Source organism: Biomphalaria glabrata, chromosome 5 (assembly GCF_947242115.1).
Source record: "Biomphalaria glabrata chromosome 5, xgBioGlab47.1, whole genome shotgun sequence".
NCBI lineage: Eukaryota > Metazoa > Mollusca > Gastropoda > Planorbidae > Biomphalaria > Biomphalaria glabrata.
In genome coordinates this window covers 42,710,086-42,725,303 of record NC_074715.1, presented here as the reverse complement: position 1 = coordinate 42,725,303, position 15,218 = coordinate 42,710,086, and the positions used below count along the sequence as shown (strand labels likewise).

The 15,218-nt window shown below is 36.8% G+C and overlaps 1 protein-coding gene across 5 annotated transcripts in view; it reads right to left on the bottom strand.

Annotated features, from left to right (window-relative positions):
• LOC106059563 (neuronal calcium sensor 2-like) overlaps positions 1–15,218 on the bottom strand; it is a 128,664-nt gene that overhangs the window by 25,789 nt on the left and 87,657 nt on the right. Inside the window, exon 1 of one of the 5 annotated variants that reach the window (XM_013217216.2) lies at positions 8,887–9,017. The exons of 2 other annotated variants lie outside the window; for them this stretch is intronic. The gene's annotated coding sequence lies outside the window, so the exon portion shown is untranslated. Of the gene's footprint in view, positions 1–2,580; positions 2,713–8,436; positions 8,596–8,886; positions 9,018–15,218 lie in introns of those variants that run through there. 2 more of the 5 variants (XM_013217214.2, XM_013217210.2) reach the window with 2 other exon arrangements.

The window sequence follows — 15,218 nt, the reverse complement described above, 5'->3', positions numbered from 1 at the left end:
GTACAAATCAAAAAGGGTGGGGGGTGGTGTGCTGACTCTCTAGTGGTACATGAGTCAACAGAGTACGCATATTGTCATTCTTACGCTCATTTATTGTAGCTGCAGTGGCGTAGCTAGGGTGGGGGGAGGGGGGGGGTCCAAATTTTAAAATCTCCCCGGGCCGCCATATGAGTGTTCGAAATTTGCTTTTTCATTAAATATTACGCCATTATCACATGTCATGATGTCGAAAGTCAAAGTGCAGTGGCTCCCAAAGAAGTCAAGATCCCCCCCCCGGGGCCCCTAAATCACTAGCTACGCCACTGTGTAGCTGTAAGATCAATTCAAATGTAGCACTCATCTTTTAAATTGTAATATTTTGTTTTTTTGGCGCATAAGGTCATTTTAGGCCATGTAGTGCCCATAAATCCTATAGGGTTACTTCCCCTTAATAGCTCAAGATCTAAATGCTATACAGCCAAGTGTAAGGGTGTAAGTCATCTCGGGGGGCGGGGGGGGGGGGAAACGTAATTTGTAACAACGTGTTATGAGAACAGAATTAATTTTTTTTTTCAGCCTGCTTGTCAAAGGGAGAGAAGTAAAAAAAAATAGTTACATTTCCAGCGAGTGTGTCTCAGAGAGAGAGACAAGCACATGACTGATGTACTTGTGAAATAAGAAAAATGGCTATGTCATGTCGACCCAACTGTAATGGCGCATTCCTTTTCTTTTCATGTCCACAGTTTGCACCCCTTTATACAAAAGCCCTACGACAGCCCAAACCACAGCCCATAAATCCAACAGGTGACTAAACCGAGTTTAGCGTAACCGAAACAGGTATGGTAGTGTCTTTTTGAAATGCAGATGTAGCGATAGAGAACAGAGAGGGCGAGCAGGGGGGTGAGTTAGCTATAGTCAGTAGGCACCCACTACAAGCTTACTTTAGACTTCTCTCTCTCAAACATCATCAACGCACATACACCCAGGCCGACACACTCATACACTATTAGAAACATGTCTCGGCCTTTGAATGTGTAGATGGGCAAATGGACATTTAGAATTTTGTTTAGAATAAATGAACGAATTTCAGTTTCATCGGTTCTCTCTCTCTCTCTCTCTCTCTCTCACTCTGTTCTTCATGCTTGAGTATTTCAATTCAACTCCTGTCCTGTCTACACTCCCCCCCCCCTCTCATTCTCCCTAACATCAGCCATTGCAATGCCAAATATGTCAAACCTATCTGACTAGGACAACAGAGGGAAAACAAAAGGGGAGGGCGGGGGAGAAACTGTATTTCATCACCAGGTCATTCACCTACAAAGGGATCAAGTAAAGGCGGCGATACCTACCCAGGGAGCTGGGTCCAGTTAGGCGACACACCGCTGCCACAGAGACGGTTGACAGAAAGTTAATGCTCAGTGCAGACTGACAGAATAAATGCCTTTCGTCATTGGGCCTGATCAGGTGATCCAAATCAGGAAAACTGACCACAAGAAACAAAATAAAGCTAGCGAATACACAAATACACAGAACGCGCCTGTATGAAATTTAATGTCTACTTTTATTAGTATTAGCATAACTTGAAAGGGAAAATTGTGAAACGGCAGACCGCGGCTAAGGTGAATTCGACTGAGTGAAGATAGAATTATGGGATATTGAAGAGTATACCAGGAAGAAGGAAACAGATTGAAAAGGCGGCGCGAGATTCAATGGAATAGATCACCACGAGGTGCTCATTAAATGAAGCAATAGATTCTGAAATAATATTTTCTTGATCTCATAAACACACTTTCGTTCAGTCTTTCTAATTAACATTTCAACAATTGCAACATCATAATGTAGCTTTCTATAACCTATTGGCTTAGATTAGTAATAATATATATACACAGTAAAGCGTAACAAAAAAAGGAAATGGTCACATATTTCAGCAACATCTAAGCCTTTAGTAGAAGAAATCTAGAGTCCAAGAACATAATACCACATTCCTAGTGCTAATAGAGCATGGAATGGGTTGCCTGAGCCATCCAAGAAAACCAGTGACTTGGCAGAATTTAAGTCGTTGGTTAACATGCATGACTAGATGCATAACGCGTAGGACGTAATCATCTTCTTTTTTGAAGTAACGTCTTTATAATATAAGATAAGATAATATGTATCCAGTGATAATTGATTATTACCAGACAGCAAATAGACATGAAGGAGAGTAGGGGGAAGGTTTAAAGGGACGCTTGTACCCAAATGATTCTTGTACCCAAATGGTTCTTGTACCCAAATGGTTCTTGTACCCAAATGGTTCTGGTACAAATGGTTCTTGTACCCAAATGGTTCTTGTACCCAAATGGTTCTTGTACCCAAATGGTTCTTGTACCCAAATGGTTCTTGTACCCAAATGGTTCTTGTACCCAGATGATTCGACACATTTAGCGACTCGTGATTTTTAATGGTATCATCAATGTTTAAAAATTGTAAAATTGTGAACCAATGTGTGACCTACAAACGAGTGATATGTGCTATTACAATATAAACAATGTTAGCACTAACTTAAGAGGTCAGAAAATATTTGTGCGAGTCATCAGAGAACAAGGTAACAGCAATACTTACAGTCAATAGGAAAGCCGGATATAAATATAAATACAGAAAGATCTATCTACATTTAAAGTCGTCTGTCCGATAAGTCCTGCTGTATAGAATGAAAGTGTTTGAAAGAATGTCAAGTTTTACCTGGCCTGGGACTCCAAGGGTGGGGAAGAGAGAGGTGGTAGCCTACTTGTCCCTGGTTTTTAATGTCGTGGAGGCGTCAGTGCTGCCAAATAGGCTGTTTTTTTTTTTTAGACCTAGATGTTGTTTTTAAGATTTGTGTAGAGAGTATTATTGAACCACAAGGGGGGTGTTCTTTCCCATGTTTTATAAACCATCTACATCAATGATATTTAAGTAAACCATCTACATCAATGATATTTAAGTAAACCATCTACATCAATGATATTTAAGTAAACCATCTACATCAATGATATTTAAGTAAACCATCTACACCAATGATATTTAAGTAAACCATCTACATCAATGATATTTAAGTAAACCATCTACACCAATGATATTTAAGTAAACCATCTACATCAATGATATTTAAGTAAACCATCTACACCAATGATATTTAAGTAAACCATCTACATTAATGATATTTAAGTAAACACATCTACATTAATGATATTTAAGTAAACCATCTACACCAATGATATTTAAGTAAACCATCTACATCAATGATATTTAAGTAAACCATCTACATCAATGATATTTAAGTAAACCATTTACACCAATGATATTTAAGTAAACCATCTACATCAATGATATTTAAGTTTGGTGGACGTTAGACTTTCCATTGTTAGATTATTAGACGACACACAGGCATTGCAGGTTATCTCTCCAGTAATGGAAGAATGTTTCTCGCAATGGTGACTTCCCTCATTGGTCTGTGAACAACTTTCTATTGTGTATGTCCAGAAGCCAAAAGAAAGGATTGTGAATTTATGAAATGGTAAGCAACAGCTTTCAAATAAAAAAAAATAATATGAAGTCCAAGAATATAGATACAGATATTAAGATACAGCTTTAAATAAATTAGCAAGTGGTCTGATCACTGCCAAAGTCTATAGTCAAATACAGACATTGTTTTAACACCATCCCTACCCCCCCCCCCCTTGATCCACCCTCCCAAAAATGAAAAGCAATACAAGAAACACAAAAGGTACGTTTGAAAGCCACAGCCACACATCAAACACATCTAGTTTATCTTGTACTTGTCACATCAAATGGCTAGCTCACGTTTAAACCTGTTTAACCTACCGGCATACTATTACATTTAAGTATTCGTAGGTCAGTAATGCTAATACAGTACAGTATGTAATAGAAATACATTTCAAGTTGACAAGTAATCGATTACATATTTGTAAACTACCAGATGATCACTGAAAGTATCGTACGTTCACGCATCCAATTTCACACACAGGTTTCTTTGACCTACTAGATGCTCATTAAGAAAACTTCTTGACAGATTCGCAACCTGACGACCGCCATTCGCGAAAAACCGCAAGCTGTATCAGACCTTTGTATTTCGGTTTGATATTCCCCCGAAAGATCGCAGTCTATATAGAAAGTATTAAAAACAAATATCATGAATTCCGAATTTTTAAATCAATATTTGTCTCCCCCGCCCGCCCCCCCCCAAGTCTATTTATTTTGAATGCGTTACGTCATTTCCACTTCCTTTTAGAAGCGGTCTAAATAAAAACAAAATACAATCCTAATCACATTAACGAGATAGATCGAGAGTTGTTTTTTCTTTTTTTTTTTTCTAGGGAGAGAAAGAGAGAGAGAGGGACAGAGAGAGAGAGTGACAGAGAGAGAGAGCAAGTAATGGTACTTTGTAACACTGTCAAAACAAGAACAACCACAACTAATCCTAATAGCCTTGAAAAGATAAATCTAGATCTATTCAAACAAATAACCCATGACAATAAATAAAACCAAATTGATATTTCTATTTATTTAGAAAAACAAAATACAAAGGGAAATGTAAAAATGGGAACGGGACTGTGTGCGATGGACGAAATTGTTTGTTGCCGGCCACAGTGGGGAGGTAGAGGGATAAGTCAAAGTGCTTCTAAAATTAACGGGCTCAAAATATGAGAACGTGTGTGGGTTGAGGGGCGCATTATGAAGTGGCTCTTTCCAAATCAAGTCAAAAGTCTATGTGGGAGAAATTACGATGCGCAGGGAAAAAAACCCAACGAAATGGGGGTTCCAGAGAGGGAAAGAGAGAGAGAGAGAGGAAATGAGATATGGCCATGAAATTTAATTGTAACAGATACACTAATTCACTGGCTTATAAAGTAGGTTAGGTTGATCGTTTAAAATGTAGCCCGTTTATTACAATTTAAAACAAACAAAAAAAAACGGAATGAAAGGCGGTGTTCCGGCCATAATAAACGATATAAGACCAGGGAACAAATCAACGGGCGTAGCCGGTGTGTACTGTTAGTTTTATTTTTTATTTATGACATTAATACAATAACATTGAAACACACAACAAGAGACCAGTTCCTGTTGATCGAGGTTGAATCCTACTTTTATTACATCACATCCTGGCAACCGGTGTGCACAAAACAGCAAAACGAGATGACGTAATCTAATAACAAAACTAAATATAACACTGGTAGGTATATTTAAAAACCTCATCAACTTTGACCTAATCTCGCTGAATCGTCTTGACTCGTTTACGCCTATTTATCTTTTTTTTTTTTCTTTTTCGCGCGTAGACCAACAAACATAGTTCAAGGTCGACTTTACACATATGCAGAGTATACAATATAGTTGTTGTTGTTTATCGAGCAACGAAACGTCATTGTCTAACATGACGTTGGCTACAACAACACGTGAAGGGTGGACGTGTGAGAAGGCCATCGCGATATTATTGCACTGTCTGCGCATGCGTGCCGCATATGTTGACTGAGTTGTACAATGTATGACTTGATACATATGTTGAACTAGGACATTTACTGAAGCTATGTTACGTTGTTCTGACAAAACTAGACCTTTAAAAGAACATTTTCTTGACTTGTATGTTCAGACTTCAAATTGGTAGATTCACCGAGAACAACTAGTTGTTGACGAATCAGCAGTGGTTTCCCTACAACTATCTCGTTAGATCTTGCATTAATTTCGATTTTAAAAGATGTTGTTTAATAATAATTATATGGGGGGGGGGTGAAACCTGGACGCTGATCTTAAAAACGGCTCTAACGATTTTCTAGAAAGTTAACAGTCGATGTAATAGCGCTGAGAAAATAATTACTAGCTCGTTAACCACATGGGGTAAATTCGAGTTTGACCGTTACAATTTTTCCAAGTAACAAAAGAAATAAATTTAAATGGATTTAAATTGGAGTAAAAAAGAAAAAGCATGGCCTAGTCGGCCGTTGTGTGCCGATAACTGAGTTGTTTATTATATTTGAAGTTGTTTGAAGTTTATTGATAGATTATCTAACCTTTGTCTATATGTTTATTGATAGATTATCTAACCTTTGTCTATATGTTTATTGATAGATTATCTAACCTTTGTCTATATGTTTATTGATAGATTATTTAACCTTTGTCTATATGTTTATTGATAGATTATCTAACCTTTGTCTATATGTTTATTGATAGATTATCTAACCTTTGTCTATATGTTTATTGATAGATTATCTAACCTTTGTCTATATGTTTATTGATAGATTATCTAACCTTTGTCTATAAGTTTATTGATTGACTATCTAACCTTTGTCTATATGTTTATTGATAGATTATCTAACCTTTGTCTATAAGTTTATTGATAGATTATCTAACCTTTGTCTATAAGTTTATTGATAGATTATCTAACCTTTGTCTATATGTTTATTGATAGATTATCTAACCTTTGTCTATATGTTTATTGATAGATTATCTAACCTTTGTCTATATGTTTATTGATAGATTATCTAACCTTTGTCTATATGTTTATTGATAGATTATCTAACCTTTATCTATATATTTATTGATAGATTATCTAACCTTTGTCTATATGTTTATTGATAGATTATCTAACCTTTGTCTATACTTTAACGTAAAGCTAGTATAAATTACACCTGGAATTCTAAATCAGCAGTCGAGATCTTCTTCTAGATGTCTATATTATTGAAGTACCAATAATTAATAAAATAATGACATTTATACAAACTATCTCTGGCCTAATGGATAGAGACCTAAGGTCATCGAGCTGACGATGCTAAAGTATGAGTTCAATGCTCAGGATGACCTAAAACATATTTTCAATTTCTTTTTATATTTTATTTTAAGTTGTGTACTGAAGGTATTTTCTATGAAAAAAATGTTTATGTCTTCTTCGTGCAAGATTTAAAGCACATATTTTTGAAGGGTAATCCAAGAAGTCGGACATGTGTGTACAGAGTTGGCACTACTTGGGCAAAGAAGAACAAAGCGCGTGTTCAATTCTACACTTGTGTCTACACAGTTCCAAAAGACAACATCCAAAGACCTTGCAATAACTCTCTGACACAAGTTTGAGCTGAATGATAGCTAGGTAAAGGAAAGAGAAGAGATATGAGATATAACAAAGAAGAGATAGAAGATATCTGTTATAGACTTCTCCCCGACAGATGGCGTAAAGCTAGCTCTGAAAGTTAGATGTGTTGTCCTATAACGTAAATCCTAAACCTGGATAAAATTGAGCAAAGTCCAGTTTTGTTTTTAAATATCATGATGACCTACAGTTGTAACCACAACATCTGAATCATAAAAAGCCGACACCATACAAATTATAGCTGGAATGACTGATGAAGCGTGAACATATTGACACATACTAAGTCCATTGCTGTGTCATGCTCTATTTCATGCTGTGTCATATTCTAGTGGTGATAAATAAAACAACGAAACCTTGAAATAAACACATTCTTATACATTAAATTCCCCTTGAAGGACAACAGAGGCTTCAATACTACATGTGAAGTGTATCATTGTAACAAAGAGAATTGGAGATATATTTCAGTGTATTTTAGAAACTAGTGTCCAGCCATATTAACCAAAAAAGGGTAAAGTATCCGTTGCAGATCATTGATCTATGGGGCAAATAATGTAAAGGTCATCTGTTTCCGTGGACCACGTTTAACGAGGGTGTCATGTGGCCAGCACAACGAACAACCGTCTTTACTTTTCCCAAACTTATGTCAGGTACCCATTTTGAGTTTATTTGACTCAAAGATACTAAACTATACTGAAGATAAAAAGCCTAATTATTGAACAAAAAATTCCCCATCCCCACCCAAAAAAAAAAAAGAACTTGAACCAAAGACGCACAAAACAAAGGGAGAATACCATTAAAATCAGTTTACGCAATGGGGCAAAGATCAAGCGGGACTACTCAAATCTCAACATTTGATAGGGGCTCCACGCTAAAGACTTTTTTTTTTCCAAAGCTTATATCAACTCTGTCTGGTACAAATCTTGTACACGTTTTTTCGGATCAAGTCTAGACTTTTCATAATTACCTATCGTCGAAGACAACACACGAACCAATCATAAATTAACCAATTAGTTTATTAATTAGTGGTACTTTTGTTTTAAATAAAAACGGAACAAGAAATGACACATCTCACAGTATAGAGATATGGCAGTAATTGTGCAGCTCCTTTTCTTATATAAGCTTTTGTTTTTTTAACAAAGTATTTGTTATTAATTGGGATTGTTTTAAAGTATAACACGAGTAGCCATGCGAGGTTGTGCTGGGTTGTTCTTTGTATATTCTATGTTCTTTTGAAAAACAGCGAGATCTTTTTATTTCAATGATAACTTCCAACACGAACTGAATAGGAAATGCTTTACCCTTCAGTCTAACATGTTTTACAAAGCAATGATTGTACTTACGTGCAAATCAAGATTCTAGAAAGCAGAACACATACAAGGCACTGATAAGTCCGTTTGAAAACGACTTAGAGCGACCTAAGACGTAACTTTAAAAAGACACATGAATTCTGTCACCTATCGGATGTGAATGTGTCGGGGGTGGTGCACAGCGGGTGGCGTTACAGTACAGTGAAAGGGAGGTAAAGGATTGAAATACATTTACTTACGCAGCCGTCATGGTCTACCTGGTATCGTGTCTAACCAGGTCACACAGAATGACTTTGGCAAGGTGTGACAGAAATATCAGCTCTACTGGTGCACACCATTTAGCTAAACAATGGCGCACTTTTCATCTGTGCTCACCACTGTGTTGTTAACTACTGGGAGCCTAACTATAACTATACAATAGCCTTACTATTATTATACCACACCTATTAGAGAAGCGGTTCGAGCATTTCACTGTGGACTTACCTATGACTACCACTAACTCGGGACCTTATTACTGTATAAAGCTGTCGGTATTTGTACTACACTAGAAGCATCTGTAAATTAGACATGACTTGAAATAAACATTCTTCACCATCCTAATGCATAATTCTCTGGATTTATATGTCGCGTGCTCTGTCTCGTCAAGACTTCCTTGGCAATAGACAGAGGTTTAAACAAAAAATACCAACGAAACACATAGGAAGAACATACGTCCCATATTAGGTTAAAGTACACTCATGGTACGCCTTTTCTCTCTCTCTCTTTGTGTCAGTCTTTTACACACACACATACATAGGCCTACACACACAAACATAGACCTACACACACATACATAGGCCTACACACATACATAGGCCTACACACACACACAGACCTGCACATAACAATTTCTAATACAAAACGTTATACCCAATAAAAGTCGTAGAATAAAAATGAAATTCATAAATATAATAAAAAGGCTTAAAACATGAGTTAAGCAATGCTTGTAGTACTTAGGGGCTCAGAGATTCTATCAACTTTTTCTCTACAATTCTCACGCCATCCAACAATTCACATTTCCCCTACACAGCATTTTTACCCAGGACACATGTTTGTATTTATTTTCGTTGGAAACTTGTGAATATCTCTGCCAAGCAGAGCGAATTTCGTAACTATTCAAGACAATGTCCACCTACATATAGACAAGGTTAATTGTAGTAAATAGAGAAAAACATACACATAATATCCACCGAAATACATTATAATGAAAAGTGCAGCATGATACGTAACTACGTTAGACCCAGGTAGGATCTACATATTTAGTCATAACTAACGTAGACAAAGCCACAAACTGTCAACAGGGCCCTATAATCAAAAGAATGGCTGCCTGGTCGTGTGTTCCGAGTTCGAATCCTGCACGTGTCTTGGCGTCCTGTGGTTTTGGCTAGAAAGTACAGTGTTCATTTCTGAAGGGAGATAACTTGTAAGTAAAGTGTTCATTTCTGAAGGGAGATAACTTGTAAAACAAAACAGTACAACAATAAATATCTATTTCGCATGTAATGCACACAGTAATACTAGTTAAGATATACATTTTAAAGTATATTTATTTCAAAACATAAAAGTCAAACAAGAGCATTATCTAGTGACCTTCCAAAACTTTTCTGTTAAAAAAAATATTTCTTCACTACATCGGAGGTCTTCCTTCACAAAGGAATCTTAATATAGATGTTACAGCAAAATATAGCTTCGTAATGATGAAATCATCAAACAGTTGACTACCAAACACGGGGTCCTGGGTTCGAATCTCGGTAAAGGCTGGGATTTTGTATTTCTTGATTTTTTTTAGGGCGCCCCTGAATCCACCCAACTCCAACTGGCACCTGACTGTAGCTGGGGAAAGCAAAGGCGGTTGGTTTATGTGCTGGCCACAACCGTTAACCGTTGGTAAAAAAAAAAAAAACAGATGACCTTAACATCATCTGCCTAAATAGATCGCAAGGTCTGAACGGGGGATTTTATTTTGTTACTTTACTCAAAGATTTCAGGCAAAGTAGGAAATCATTTCTCCTTATTCCACTTTGCCTACGTATTCTATAAAATGCCCTGGCATGTTTGTGTACAACTTTATTGTGCTAGGTAAATGGATGGTAAATCAAGATGTTTCATTTTGTGTTGCATGCAAGTCGAAAGAAAAAAATATGTGACAAGGCCAATCAGGGCCTGATTTAAGTAAGTGGAAGCCCCCGGGTAGGGTTTTGAGGAGGAGCCTACAGTTTTTCGAAAGATTTAATAAAAATCCACTTATTATTACTTATGTCTTAAAGCAAGCCCTATTTTAGAAGATAAAATAGAGCACTTGTACATTTAATTTTTTTTTTAATATGCAAATTTTAGTCTAAAAATTGTATATTCATGAGATTTACGTACTGCCGTAAATCCAGCGCTTCTTTTGTATATTAGGAGCACCAGACCAGCGGACACTTCTTGACCACGACAGTGTTACCAACTGTAAGATTGAAATGATGAAAAAAAACGTTTTTAAGATGTAATCTAGACTATATATTTTTTAAAGTAAATTGCCCATCGAAATATGGATTTATTTTCTCTACTGTGGGGCCCCTTTATTGGGAAATCCACTGGGCAGTAGCCCCACCTACCCTGCCTTAAATCCGACTGAGACAAATACGACTAAGAAGGAACCAAGTGACTAGATCTCGATAACAAATTTTGTTATGATCATTTTATCTTATCTTATAAAATAAGGACGTTACTTCAAAAAAAAAAAAAAAAAAAGAAGATGATTACGTCCTACGTGTTTTGCATCTAGTCATGCATGTTAACTAATGAAATGACTTAAAGTCTGCCAAGTCATTGGTGTTACTGGCTGCCACAGACAACCCATTCCACGCTTTAAGCTTCAATGCTGTTATTTTTTTGTCTGAAATATTTATACAGATTTCGCCATAAAAAAAAAACAGCTTGTACACTAACTTACTCGTCTTGAACGTAGTAATTAACTCTGTAGGCTACGGTAGAAAAATGATGTTTAAAAAAGTTAAAATAAAATGTTTTGTCATTTATACTCTTCTGGCCGGGTTCATCCAATGAAAGTTCTTTTTCCACTTGGAAATTGTCTAGCATGAAGTTCCATAGGTTGTTTTTTTTTTTTTGCGTAAAAGATAGACTGATGCAAAAAAGTGACTTCGTCTAAGAACTATATGATATACATAGTATGCAGTTTTACAGCCTATGTTCTACTAACATTTTTTTATATTTATACTTTGTAAGTCAAGTTTTTAACTTTCATTATGTTTTTATTGTCTGTCCTCCTTTTGTATAGCTTTGTCTCTTTTTTCTTTTGTCTGGTAAGCCTCAGTGGTTCTCACAGCGTTGTTTCTAAACACATGATAATTTATACGAATCAAATAAGTGAAAGAGTTTGGAAATTCAGTAATAAAGCGTACTAACAAAACATTTGGTTGATGAGACTTTTTGTCATTGTTTTAGCGACAGATTTATTTTTTTATTACCGGTACCCTTCTATTAAATGAATTAAGAAAACTGATTGGAAAATGAAACCAGTAAATAACTATTGAATCAGTAGGCTCCTAGCGATGACAACAAATGTATTATTAATGCCATCACTATTGGTGAAGAATCTCTTCTTTAAAACAAAGGGGAAAAAAGTTCTTTAAGAAATGTTGATCGTTGCGCCATAGCCTGAACCGACTACTGTTAAGCACTGGGTCTGAATACTACGTGAAACACTTCACTATTACGTTATATAATCCTAATTTATATTCATTTAAGTGCCACTGTATTATACTTGAACATTTGATCTAAGGCAACAACGGTAGCAAGTTACCAAAGTAGTGGAATAGCTGGGGTGGGGGTCCAAATTAGAAGGATCTCCAGGGCCCCTGATTGAGGGGGGGGGGGCTCCCAAATGCTAAATGAATTTCCTAATTAGTTTTTTTTCTCATTATTAAATATTACGCCACTGCCATGAAATCTTGTTTGTCACGTGGAGTCCTAAATACTAGACAACATTGACCTAGATGATGTTACAGTTGCACGACGAAGGAATTGTGATTTGTCACTTGTACATTAGCTCGTCAATAAACAACGGTATCATTCAGAAATAAAGTCTTAATGATTATTTTTATTTTTATTTTATTTATATATTGTACCAATGGGAATTTAGACATATATTTATTAAGTACATAATCTCATGACATGATGTCGAATGTCAAAATGCAGAGGCCCCTAAAAAGTTCACCCCCCCCCCACCCTGGCCCCCAAATCCCCGACTACACTGCTGTACCAATGAATCAGTCCACTGTCTAGGATTAACTAAATTAATGGAAATATCCTACAGGACTGGCTGTATTAAAAATAGAACCAGGTCAAATAAAGACGCATCTAGAAATGACTCGACACGCCGGAACTAATGTACCAAGGACAAAAGAAGGCACGACACCAGAGGACATATAATCCTGATATAGATAGATATATTATATGTGTGTGTGTGTGTATCTATATCTATAGTTTTATTCAAGCTCAATACCGGGTGATATTGATAGCTCCAGTTTGATGAAATGTCTGAGATACGGAAGAAAACAATAGTCCTGAGAGCTAGTCCTGAGAGCTAGTCCTGAGAGCTGAGAGCTAGTCCTGAGAGCTAGTGCACCAGCCTGACGAGATTGAGACTTGCATGGGGCTAATACAGGTCACCGATCATGTTCAACCCGGCTATGTTTTGTATAAATTATAGTCAAGTTTCTTTGTTCAGTAAATCAGCCAGTGGTGTAGGGTTGTGGGGGGGAGGTAGGGTCCAAATTTGAAAATCTCCACGGGCCACCCACTTGAAGGTCCTCCAAATGAGTGTCCGAAATTGGTTTTTACATTAAATATTACGCCATTATCCTATGCCATGATGTTAAATGTCAAATTGTAGCGACCCCTTAAGAGGTTGAGCCCCCCCCCCCCCCCCATTGCCCCTAAATCCCTAACTCTACGCCACTGAAATCGGCCCAAGTAGTTATTTTGATTCTGTCAATACTGATTTTCATATGTAGCTTATTTCGCCTATAATATTAAGTAGAGTGAACAGCACTGTGTATCTTAACTGAGTCCCCTGTATTATAGAACTAAAACGTTTGTATTAATCTAGAACTGTAGCCTGGACGGAACATTTCCTCCCAATGATCTGACACAATTAAGTTGATAGTTCAACTTTATGTTCCGCTTTTTGCTGATTTGGTTGGACTGCCCTGACCCAGTGGTGCCTCATTTTTTTTATCTGTTAAGTTTTCTATAGGAGACATTCATATAACTATTCATATAGGAGTGTCTGGTGTATCCGGTGTTTAAAATGTGTAGCACTGCCGAATCATAGTTTTTAAGCTCTACTGTTTGTAGCTCACTTTAACTCGAGCTTATATCAACTCTGTCTGTCTGTCTAATAAAAAGTTTGCACACGTTATTTCTCCGACACCCACTCTTGGATCGAGCTGAAATTTTACACAATTAATTCTTTTACCCGATAACACTAGAATCAATAAAAAAAAACATCAAATTAGTTACTTAACTATTGGAATGTATTACTTTCTTTTGTATTTCGGACAAGGGAAAGAAATTGTACTTGACTGAAGTGACGGCATAAGATGAATTAGTCCCCTTTATAGGTCGGCGCACTAAATTGAAACAAATAATATATAACTATACCCAATTTTCTCCAGCCATCAGTACCTCACTGGCAGAGTGGTTAGCATGTCGACCCGAGGAGGCGTGAGCCACGATTTCTAATTCATGTCGTACACCTTTTTTTTTTTTTTTTAATAATTTTAAAAAAAAAACAATTACGGTAAAATCCACCCAGATTCCCTTTCTTATTCCCCCCCCCCCTTTTTTTTCCCCAATGGTCCAGGTAAGTGATAGGATCATAGCGTATTGACAAAGCTAAAAGCATAAAATAACGCTAAACAAAAACAATTGGTAAAAATATGATAATCTCACAGATTTATTGCTGCTGGTCTGGATCTATAACAAATTGAATGACATGACTGATCCAAACTAATGGATACAACTACACTTCGTATAAGCTATATTTTTATTATTAGTTTTAATTATTATTATCTAGTTTGTTGATTGTTCATGCTAAATATTATTGACTTATTAGTTACGTTGATTAAAGGCCACTAAATCAATGTCAGAAGACAGGGGAGAAACTCGTATAAGCAAAATCTTACGCGCATAACTATTTCAATACAGTTGGTAATGTAGTAAAACGGCTAATAGTACAGTACCTACGTAAGAGGCAAAGTTTTTTAACAATACTAAGGACTAGAACATAGAGGCGGATGAGCCAATAGCGTCATGTGATACTGCATACATAGTCAACGCTTACGGCTCACGGGCTCGCGTATGACACTTTGCCGGGGCCCCGCGTACTGCTAAGTCCTCCCCTATTTAATGTGCTAAGGTTACTAAAGAGGCTCCCTTAAATAAAACAGCAACAACAACAGTCAACTAGCAACTACCTTGACCTTGATGGGATGGAACATCTGCTAAGTGAACTCTCAACTTGTGTTCCCTATTGACATTTACGACTAGAAATCAAAGAATGGATTGTTGTTATTAGTTCTACTTGTGAGCCGTCGTCTGCATTGATTGGTAGAGTGCACATTTCAGGAAGGTCAAGGTCTTGCAAAGTTTTTGTCTGGTCCATCGTGTCTGCTCTTCCAAAGTGGTGTCATTCGCCTGTTGAGTTAACTTGTCTCAGAAATGTTCTCATGGGATCAACATCCCGCTCTAGCAAATCAGAGTTCTAG